A 10,259-nucleotide genomic window follows, 5' to 3' on the forward strand; every position below is an offset into this window, starting at 1 on the left:
TAATCATCAAAATTAAACGAAATAAACATTTGAAATATATGAGTTTGTATGTAATGTATGAATATAATATACAAGTTTCACTTTTTAAATGGAATTACTGAAATCAATCTACTTTTTCATGATATTCTAATTTTATGACCAGCACCTGTATTAAGGAAAAACTGCAAAGGAACAAACATATACAAATTATAATAGGATTTTTGAAAAAAAAAAACAAACAAAAAAAACTGTTTAATAGAATTTGAGTTTCCTGTAAAATATACAGATTTTTTATTTTTATTTTTTTTATTAATGAACATTTTTGTTTAAATAAACAGAGAAAAACAAAGAAACAAAACAGTATAATATAAATTATGTCAGGGGTGTAGCTTCAACGGTCAATACAGAGAGCAGATATTACAGGCATGACAAATTCAAAATATTTATATGTATTTACAGCTTTTTTGGTTCATACTCCTGGAAATAGTGGTTAAATCGATTTCCTTAACCAAAACTATAAAAAGAGGTGAAAATTTACACTTGTGAATATGAAATTTGCCAAATATTATAATTACATTGATTGCCAGTCTTTTGTCTGCATTAATATTAAAATATGCTCCTACCTCAGGGAACAATTAGAATCAATGTAACAATTTATAAAGTTATTACACTCTTTCCAAAATTTTATTGCGATACAACAATTCCAGAATAAATGACTAATTGTTACTGGATGCTCTTTGCAGAACTTACAGTTGGGGTCTATTGTTTTGATATATTTCATCATGTATTGATTAGTAGGATAAATTCGATGTAACAGTTTAAAAGAAACAACCATTTTTGTTAAATAGCTGACCCACCAGTAGGATTTTTATTGTTGAACCATTTAGGATAAAATTTAAAGATTTATTTTTGTGAAGGATATATTGGTGTTAATTTGTCAGATGAAGAATTTACGGGGAGAAAAATGGACTATAAGAAAGCAACAGAAAGAATATTGCAGTGATTTATTAGACTTAAAAGTGATATGAAAGCAACATAGTGTTTTGAAAAATAAAGCAAAGTCTGGTACTTCACATTATTTTGTTAAGGATGACAATGAAATCTATGATCAGGAAGAAATTGTAAAAGAATTTAACAACTATTTTGTGAATGTTGGCCCAAATCTCGCATCTAACATACCAAAAGCTGATAGGACTGATGGAACTGACAAAGAAGAAATAATGAATATTGTAAAAAAATTAGTAAACAAAAGATCAAAAGACTGTGTTGACATGGATATGTAAAAGAAATAATGAGTTATGGTATTAAGCCGTTTTCATATATATATATATATATATATATATATATATATATATGTGTGTGTGTGTGTGTGTGTGTAACTTATCATTTTCAACTGGGATATTTTCAGAAAACATGAAGATAGCTAAGGTAATCCCTCTTTACAAGAGTGGTGAGAAATATATGTTTTTAAATTATAGACCAATATCCTTGTTACCTCAGTTTTTAAAAATTTTGGAAAAATTGTTTGTGATCAGATTAGATCAGTTCATTGATAAACAAAATATTTTAAGTAACAATCAGTATGGTTTTAGAGCTAATAATTCAACATCACTGGCTCTAATGCACACCTGTCAAACTCAAGGCCCGCGGGCCAGATCCGGCCCTCCAGTCTGGGACAGATCGAGTCTCTGATTCTTATTTTGCTTAAAAAAAACTGAGCCTAAATAGTGACGTTTTCTTTTGACAGTGACAATATATAGTTTTAATTTCTGTATGATCAGGTATTTGTTGATGGCTTTTATTAAAAATCTGTTTTAATGTTAAAACATTCATTTAAAAGCTGAGTGAGGCGTAACAAATGACTGCTAATGATGTGCTTTTTGAAGTTTGTGTTCATTAAAGTATGTTTGCTCTAAATTCTGTATAATCTGTAACTGGGAAAAGGTCATTGATATTTCTATATGAATGAGTTGACATAATACATCTAAAACCAAGGTTAATTTATGTAATTTTTAATAAATATTGATCGTGATTGGCCCTTGCCTAGGACCAAATTTTTAATTTTGACACCCCTGCTCTAATGGATTTAATAGAACCATTGATCAAGGCAGTACTGTGTTAGTGTTTATATTGATCTAAGAAAAACATTCGATACCATTGATCACAGTATTCTTCTGGAAAAATTGAACAAATATGGTATAAGAGGTCCAGTACTACAGTGGGTATCAAGCTACTTAACAAATAGGAAACAGTTTGTACAAATAAATGATGTAAGATCTGAATTCAGTAATATCATATGTGGGGTTCCACAAGGTTCTGTACTTGGACCAAAGTTATTTCTTCTATATGTGAATGATTTGGTGAATGTGTCAGGGTTAATGAAATGTGTATTATTTGCAGATGAGGCTACATTTTTTTGCTCTGGTGATGATTTAGAACAGATAATGGAGATGATGCAGACTGAATTTGTAAAAGTACTAAATTGGTTCAAACTCAATATATTATCGTTAAATTTGGACAAAACAAATGATATGATATTCAGTAAAAGTAAGAAAATTGTTAATGTTTTAGAATTAAGGGTGTTGAGATTTCTAGAGTCAGTGAGGTGAAGTTTTTGGATGTCATCATTGATGAAGAGCTGACTTGGAGACCTCAGACAAATTACTTAAGAACAAAAATAGCAAAAGCTATTGCAGTTCTGTGTAAGGTAAAGGACTTATTTAATGACAAAGCACTATTAATATTATACAGTTGTTCCACACTTGATTTATTGCATTGAAGTTTGGGGGAATGCATGTAAAACAACCACAAATCCTGTTTTAGTTTTACAGAAAAGAGCCATTAGAATTATTACAAGAAAACATTATTATCACCCATCTAATACATTATTTCAACAATTGAGATTATTTAAATTTTACGACTTGGTAGATTATTATACTTTGCAGGTTTTGTATAAGGCGCAGTTAAAAAGTTCTTATAATCTTAGGGGACTAGAGATGTTTGTGGAACCTAAAGTACGGACTAACCTGAAGGACAGAAGTACTTCATTCAAAGTAATTAGATTATGGAATAATCTGGATAGTGATTATAAAAATGCTGTTTCAATGAATTCGTTCAAAAAAATGATAAAAGTTAACTTGTCAAAGAAATATGAAATTGTATAATTTGTATTTGCAAGTGTTACTGTTTGAGGAGTTGAAAGTTTTTTTTTCTCTCTTTATTTTATTTTTTTTTTTGTTGTTGTTTTTATTACTGTTGAAATTAATATTTTTTTGAAAAAGGGGCAGACATTATAAGATTTTTTTCTTCTTCTGCTACCTTTCATTTTATTTAATTTGAATTGTACTTTACTTTATTTGTTTTTGTTTTTTTTTCCTTTTTTTCATTTTGTTGTAAATGAAATGAATAAACTGAACTAAAAAAAAAAAATGTTCATATATAAGTGCCCATGAAAGAAGTGCTTGTTTGTGAAATGCAGAAAGTTTTACTGGTATTTTAAGTATACAGAAATAAGCAATAGGAATCTCGAACCACACTCCATAACAGTAGGTGGCGGTAATGCACACCTCAAGTTGTTTGCCAACCGCCATTAAACTCCATAAAAAGAAGAAGAAGAAGAACACCGCGCTCACTCTAATTGGCTAGAAGCGAGTTGTCTTGACGCATGCGCTCTAGGGTCGAGCGCAGCTGACGGAGATGAACTGATTAATGACGCGGCTTTTAAACCTGAAAACGTCTCGTCTGAGGTGATTAATCTGATTTATTTTACTAAAACTCTACTTGTCACAAATATAAACCCACAGCAGCGAACGTACGTCGGCATTAGACGTAAAAAATAAACCAACAACACATTTCTGAACGTCATTACTTCAGTTAGCTTGTAGCATTTCACTCCGTCTAGATTTATGTAGAAAAACAACTTATTAAACCTTTAACTTCTTGTTATATTTACCTTAAAGTCACTTCCGACTGGTTTTAGATTCAACTCTTTTTCTTTACACAGTTTATTTACTTGTGCGTCGTAAATTGCTCGTTAAGTGCTTTTTATGCAAGCGCCGCGGGCTTTTCAAAATAAGACTTCCGCCTTTACCGGAAACGTAATAAAAAGCAATAAATAACACATTTGCAGTTTTCAAAATAGAGCACAGTTTGAGCCGCGATCAATAATAGTTTTTTGACAACTGAATCAGTCAACTAAGAACCAGTTTCACCATTAGTAATCTCCTGAGCCCTTTGACCCGGAAGTATACTTTAGAAAACAAAGAAAGGAAAAACATTTAGATCTTTAATTTGTTAGTTTTGGTCATTTTTGTATTTCCAAGGTTGATTAGCAGTGATGGCCATCTTGAACAAGGTTAACCAGGTGTAGTTAATCATCCAATGTTTACCTTCTGAGAGTTTTATTAATATTTTGCTAATGTTACAGTCAAACACATACACAGACAATAACATTATCTCTCTGCCTTCGCCTTCAGATGTGTGCTACATGTGTTATATATTTGTATATATTTTTTTATTTAATCTTGTTGTAGCTCACTTTCAAAGAAAACCTGCTGAGCAAACAAACAAAGTGGAAATACTTTATTTATTCTCCAATGTCGTGGAATTCATCAGCAGGGTGTGAGAATTAGCCAGAGGTGAGACTGGATGTGCTGAGTAAACACGCAGAGGATTCAACAAATACATCAGGAAGGTGGCGAAAGCAGACTGTGTGAACAGTGTAGATATATATATATATATATGCAATTATGTTTTTTTTTTGTGCCAAAGCCTGTGAAGTCAGAGAGCTCAGCAGCCATGTTGAAACATCTCCATGTAAATATGATGTTGAATGTTTAATTCAGTTAAATATGTTTAATAAGGGGGACATTTTAGGAATTGTGTTCCTTTAAGAGTAAGTTTGACAGTTGTTTTTTTGTTTGTTTCTTGTGTTTGCTACTGTTACTTCCTAATCACTTCCCGTTTTATTTTGAAAGAGCTGTTCCCTCCTCACACCTGGCCTTGGTTTGTAACTGTCACACCTGGATCCAGTTAGTCGTCATCTCCCTCGATATAAATCAGTCCTGGAAGCTCTTCCTGCTTTTTATTTCCACCCCAGCTTCTTGTAGTTTTGTTACTTCAAAATAAAACAGGAAGTCAGACATTTTGTTTCTGGTGAGCTTTCCAAACGGTCAGTAGACAAATAAAGGTTTTTTTTCCTGAAACTATGTGAAAAGTAAGAGAAGATGCACAATGTGAAGAAATCTGAGCAGGAAGTACAGAAAGGATTTCAAAATAAAAGGCAGCACAGAGAGATCCTCTCATTCATCTCCTCTTAAACAAATCGGCTACAACTTTCTCATTTCTCTCATCAGATGATCTCTGTCTAAAACTGGGCGGGCGATATGCATTCCTTCAAGAAACGTCAGGATCTTCAAACCTTAAGGTGAGTAGAACCCAGAGCAGCTGTTTGCTTCTCTGAAGGCCCCAAACTGTCAGATTTGGACCGAATTAAAAGCTCAGAACGTCACTGCCAGCTTCCACTGTGGATAGAAACACAAAACTTTAGTTAGACACTTGATTCCTCACAATACAGCTCACACAGACAGGATCACCCAAGTCTTCACAAATAGCCGTCAGCAGCCCGGCAGGATCACTGCAGATCAAGGCCCAGGGAAAATGAAAAAAGGGCCTGATGGAGACCTTTATGGAGTGGCTGACGAGCACCAACACATTTCACCTGTGGCAGCCAGGTAGAACTGAAACACAAAGAGAGAGCTCTCTCATGAAGTGAGCTCCTAGAGGTCAGTGACCGTAACAGTCACCCGTCCATCCAGACTAATCTGACTCAGACACTGAGTCCTTCCTGTTCTTCCTCCCTTTATGGTAAAAATGACTGTTTCAATGATGCATTCATGAAAAATGGCAAACGCAGCGTTATTTGTTTTGGGAAGAAATTAATGACATGAAAAAATATGTTTAAGCTGTTGTTCTACCACTGAGGGCAGTTTTGTCCTCAAAAGATACAAAAATAAATAAAACGTTTGTGAATGTGTTCATCCAACCGAACCGGACTATTAATTCAGCCGACTTTGTGTCGAAAAATTTAACTTCTGACGTGACGAAGTGAAATAATTCATCAAACGTTCACTTTTTAAAAAGCAAAACTAAACAAGCAAATGAAGAATGACTTCTGAAACCTGACTTACTGAAGCTAAAAGAAGACGAGCACTAGCTAAAAGAAGCTGAGCGCTAGCTAAAAGAAGCTGAGCACTAGCTAAAAGCTCAAAGAAGCTGAGCACTAGCTAAAAGAAGCTGAGTGCTAGCTAAAAGCTCAAAGAAACTGAGCGCTAGCTAAAAGAAGCTAAGTGCTAGCTAAAAGAAGCTGAGCGCTAGCTAAAAGAAGCTGAGTGCTAGCTAAAAGAAGCTGAGTGCTAGCTAAAAGAAGCTGAGTGCTAGCTAAAAGCTCAAAGAAGCTGAGCACTAGCTAAAAGAAGCTGAGCGCTAGCTAAAAGCTCAAAGAAGCTGAGCGCTAGCTAAAAGTTAAAAGTAGCTGAGCGCTAGCTAAAAGCTAAAAGAAGCCGAGTGCTGGCTAAAAGCTCAAAGAAGCTGTGCACTAGCTTAAAGAAGCTGAGCGCTAACTAAAAGCTCAAAGAAGCTGAGCACTAGCTTAAAGAAGCTGAGCGCTAGCTAAAAGCTCAAAGAAGCTGAGCACTAGCTTAAAGAAGCTGAGCGCTAGCTATAAGCTAAAAGTAGCTGAGCGCTAGCTAAAAGTTAAAAGAAGCCGAGTGCTGGCTAAAAGCTCAAAGAAGCTGAGCACTAGCTTAAAGAAGCTGAGCGCTAGCTTAAAGAAGCTGAGCGCTAGCTAAAAGCTTAAAGAAGCTGAGCGCTAGCTAAAAGCTCAAAGAAGCTGAGCACTAGCTTAAAGAAACTGAGCACTAGCTAAAAGCTAAAAGTAGCTGAGCGCTAGCTAAAAGTTAAAAGAAGCCGAGTGCTAGCTAAAAGCTCAAAGAAGCTGAGCGCTAGCTAAAAGAAGCTGAGCGCTAGCTAAAAGCTCAAAGAAGCTGAGCACTAGCTTAAAGAAGCTGAGCACTAGCTAAAAGCTAAAAGAAGCTGAGCGCTAGCTAAAAGAAGCTGAGCGCTAGCTAAAAGAAGCTGAGCGCTAGCTAAAAGAAGCTGAGTGCTGGCTAAAAGCTCAAAGAAGCTGAGCACTAGCTAAAAGCTAAAAGTAGCTGAGCGCTAGCTAAAAGCTAAAAGAAGCTGAGCACTAACTAAAAGATCAAAGAAGCTGAACACCAGCTAAAAGAAGCTGAGCGCTAACTAAAACCTCAAAGAAGCTGAGCACTAGCTAAAAGAAGCTGAGCGCTAGCTAAAACTTAAAGAAGCTGAGCGCTGGCTGAAAGCTAAAAGAAGCCGAGTGCTGGCTAAAAGCTCAAAGAAGCTGAGCACTAGCTTAAAGAAGCTGAGCGCTAGCTAAAAGATCAAAGAAGCTGAGCACTAGCTTAAAGAAGCTGAGCGCTAGCTATAAGCTAAAAGTAGCTGAGCGCTAGCTAAAAGTTAAAAGAAGCCGAGTGCTGGCTAAAAGCTCAAAGAAGCTGAGCACTAGCTTAAAGAAGCTGAGCGCTAGCTTAAAGAAGCTGAGCGCTAGCTAAAAGCTTAAAGAAGCTGAGCGCTAGCTAAAAGCTCAAAGAAGCTGAGCACTAGCTTAAAGAAACTGAGCACTAGCTAAAAGCTAAAAGTAGCTGAGCGCTAGCTAAAAGTTAAAAGAAGCCGAGTGCTAGCTAAAAGCTCAAAGAAGCTGAGCGCTAGCTAAAAGAAGCTGAGCGCTAGCTAAAAGCTCAAAGAAGCTGAGCACTAGCTTAAAGAAGCTGAGCACTAGCTAAAAGCTAAAAGAAGCTGAGCGCTAGCTAAAAGAAGCTGAGCGCTAGCTAAAAGAAGCTGAGCGCTAGCTAAAAGAAGCTGAGTGCTGGCTAAAAGCTCAAAGAAGCTGAGCACTAGCTAAAAGCTAAAAGTAGCTGAGCGCTAGCTAAAAGCTAAAAGAAGCTGAGCACTAACTAAAAGATCAAAGAAGCTGAACACCAGCTAAAAGAAGCTGAGCGCTAACTAAAACCTCAAAGAAGCTGAGCACTAGCTAAAAGAAGCTGAGCGCTAGCTAAAACTTAAAGAAGCTGAGCACTGGCTAAAAGCTTAGAGAAACCGAATTCTAGCTAAATGGTAAAAGAAGCTGAGCGCTAGCCAAATGCTAAAAGAAGCTGAGCGCTAGCCAAAAGCTAAAAGAAGCTGAGCGCTGGCTAAAAGAAGCAAAATGCTTGCTAAAAGTAACACTAGACCAGCTAAAATCTAAAAGTAGCAGAAGGCCAGCTAGAAGGTAAGAACGGCAAAAGGCTAGTTAGAAGCTAAAAGTTTTGAAAAGCTGCTTAAAAGTAGCAAAAAGCTAAATACAGGAAAATGTTAAATAGAAGGTAAAATCAGCTAAAGTTTGGCTAGAAGCTAAATGTAGGAAATTCAGCTTTCTCCCAACAAAAAGAATAAAAACCTAATCTGTTTTTGTAACGAAACAAGATGGCCGCCACGGTGCCTCGACACATGAAGCTCTGTGGTGGTAAAGTTTGGTGTGGTAGTAGCTGAGACTGATCCCAAAATAGCAGCAGATGGGTTTTAATAAAACGCCTTTCATTTATCCTTTTAAATCTAATAACAGATAATAACCCATGTTGTGTTTTTATGCAGTTTAAACGGAAACAAAACAAATATTTTGGTAAAATCTTTAACCAAATCTGACACTGCGAGGTGACATTGAAGGTTTCTGGCCTGATTCTACATGCAGGCCGTGAGTGCGTTTAAGTGTTTGTCTGAATCCAGAGTGGAGCAGCGTTAGCCCCATCCACGCTGCTGCTTCTTCTCCCCCCCCTCCTAGGCCAATCTCTTCTCCGACCGAGCGCTCCCTGATGAACATCCTTGAGCTAACGAGCGCCTCATCGATCGGTTCGGGACGCAGAAAGATAAGAGAACAAACAGGTTGAGAGGCNGGAGGGAGGGAGGGAGGGAGGGAGGGCGAAGAGGAGGAAGAACCCAAAGAGCAACAAAGATCCAGGCAGTCTTCGTCACATTTCCAGTTAAAAGGTCTTCGGTTTGCTCCACCTGCAAATGGCCTCCGAAGGAGATCCGGATGAAACGCCTTTTTTTAAAACGTGTTAAATGTCAGGGTTGGATTATTATCGGGCCGCTCACCCGCGTGACTGAGCAATGATTCACCCAGCTGGAACTGTTGGGGGCGACACCGACGCGTGCCGTTTGTGTCACATTACCACCGTACCTGCGAGGAGCGTTCACGCTGCTGAGAACCTCCTAATGATGTCATCTCCTCCTCCTTCATCGGCAGGGAGGCTTCGCGCTAATTGAAACAGCCGCTGACTGGTTGACAAACTTACTTCGACTGCGAGTCGTTTTTTTTGTTTTTTTCCCATCGTGACGAGATGAACTTTGAGCTTCTCTGTACTTTTGGAGCAGCTGTGAAACCGATGAACACTTCTTCGTTTGTCAGAGGGAGCTCAGAAAGGGAAAATTTAGACTTCTGCTGTAATTAAGACGCCATCAAATGATCCTGGCAACTAAAACTCCAAAACTAGTCGACTTTGAACAGAAATACTGCTTTTAATTTCCTTTCAAATCAACCGTTTTTCTCGTAGCGTCGCAAAATCCCTTCATATAATTGTCAGCATCATCGTGCTGCTTCGGGATTTCCCCCTTTTTCTTTTAAAAAGTATTACTGGAATTCCCTACAACCAGTAAAAATCACACTCGTTAACAAAACCAGGTGACGAATGGCCGAGTTTCAACAAACTAGGGATCATTTCGAACATTCTGAGACGGAGAATTTAAAAATCAAAATAACTCAATAATGCAAAATAGTCATTTTGGCAGGATGGAGGGAATCGTAATCTTAAAAACAAACAAAAGAAACCAGCTTTCCTTGAGGAAACTCGTACCGCCTGCTGCTGTTTGAGCCAACATTTTCCAAAATCCCTCCCAATCGGAGTATCCGTTGGGTACGACCAGGGGTGGAAATTAAAAAATTTTAAAAATATTTTACCAGCCACTATTTTTTGTTGTGACAAAAAGTAATTTCATATGATGATGGAGGTGGGGGGAAGCAGTTGTGCTGCCCTACAAGCTGAACAACACCTCTTTCTGGACACTGCATGGAAATAACTAGACTTTTCTTATTTTATTTTGTTTATTTTAAACCATTAAAAGATGCATATCTGTACATAAAAAATTCAGACAAGTGAAATTTATTT

General features: G+C 37.0%; 1 long non-coding RNA gene across 1 annotated transcript in view; it reads left to right on the forward strand.

The window, feature by feature from the left end:
* The first annotated feature begins 3,295 nt into the window (after window positions 1-3,295).
* LOC112450867 overlaps window positions 3,296-10,259 on the forward strand; it is a 75,056-nt gene continuing 68,092 nt past the window's right edge. The window contains exons 1-2 of the long non-coding RNA XR_003039596.2: window positions 3,296-3,725; window positions 5,334-5,404. This is a non-coding gene — a long non-coding RNA (uncharacterized LOC112450867). The remainder of the gene's footprint in view (window positions 3,726-5,333; window positions 5,405-10,259) is intronic.

The sequence above is a fragment of the Kryptolebias marmoratus genome, linkage group LG23 (assembly GCF_001649575.2).
Source record: "Kryptolebias marmoratus isolate JLee-2015 linkage group LG23, ASM164957v2, whole genome shotgun sequence".
Classification (NCBI taxonomy): domain Eukaryota; kingdom Metazoa; phylum Chordata; class Actinopteri; order Cyprinodontiformes; family Rivulidae; genus Kryptolebias; species Kryptolebias marmoratus.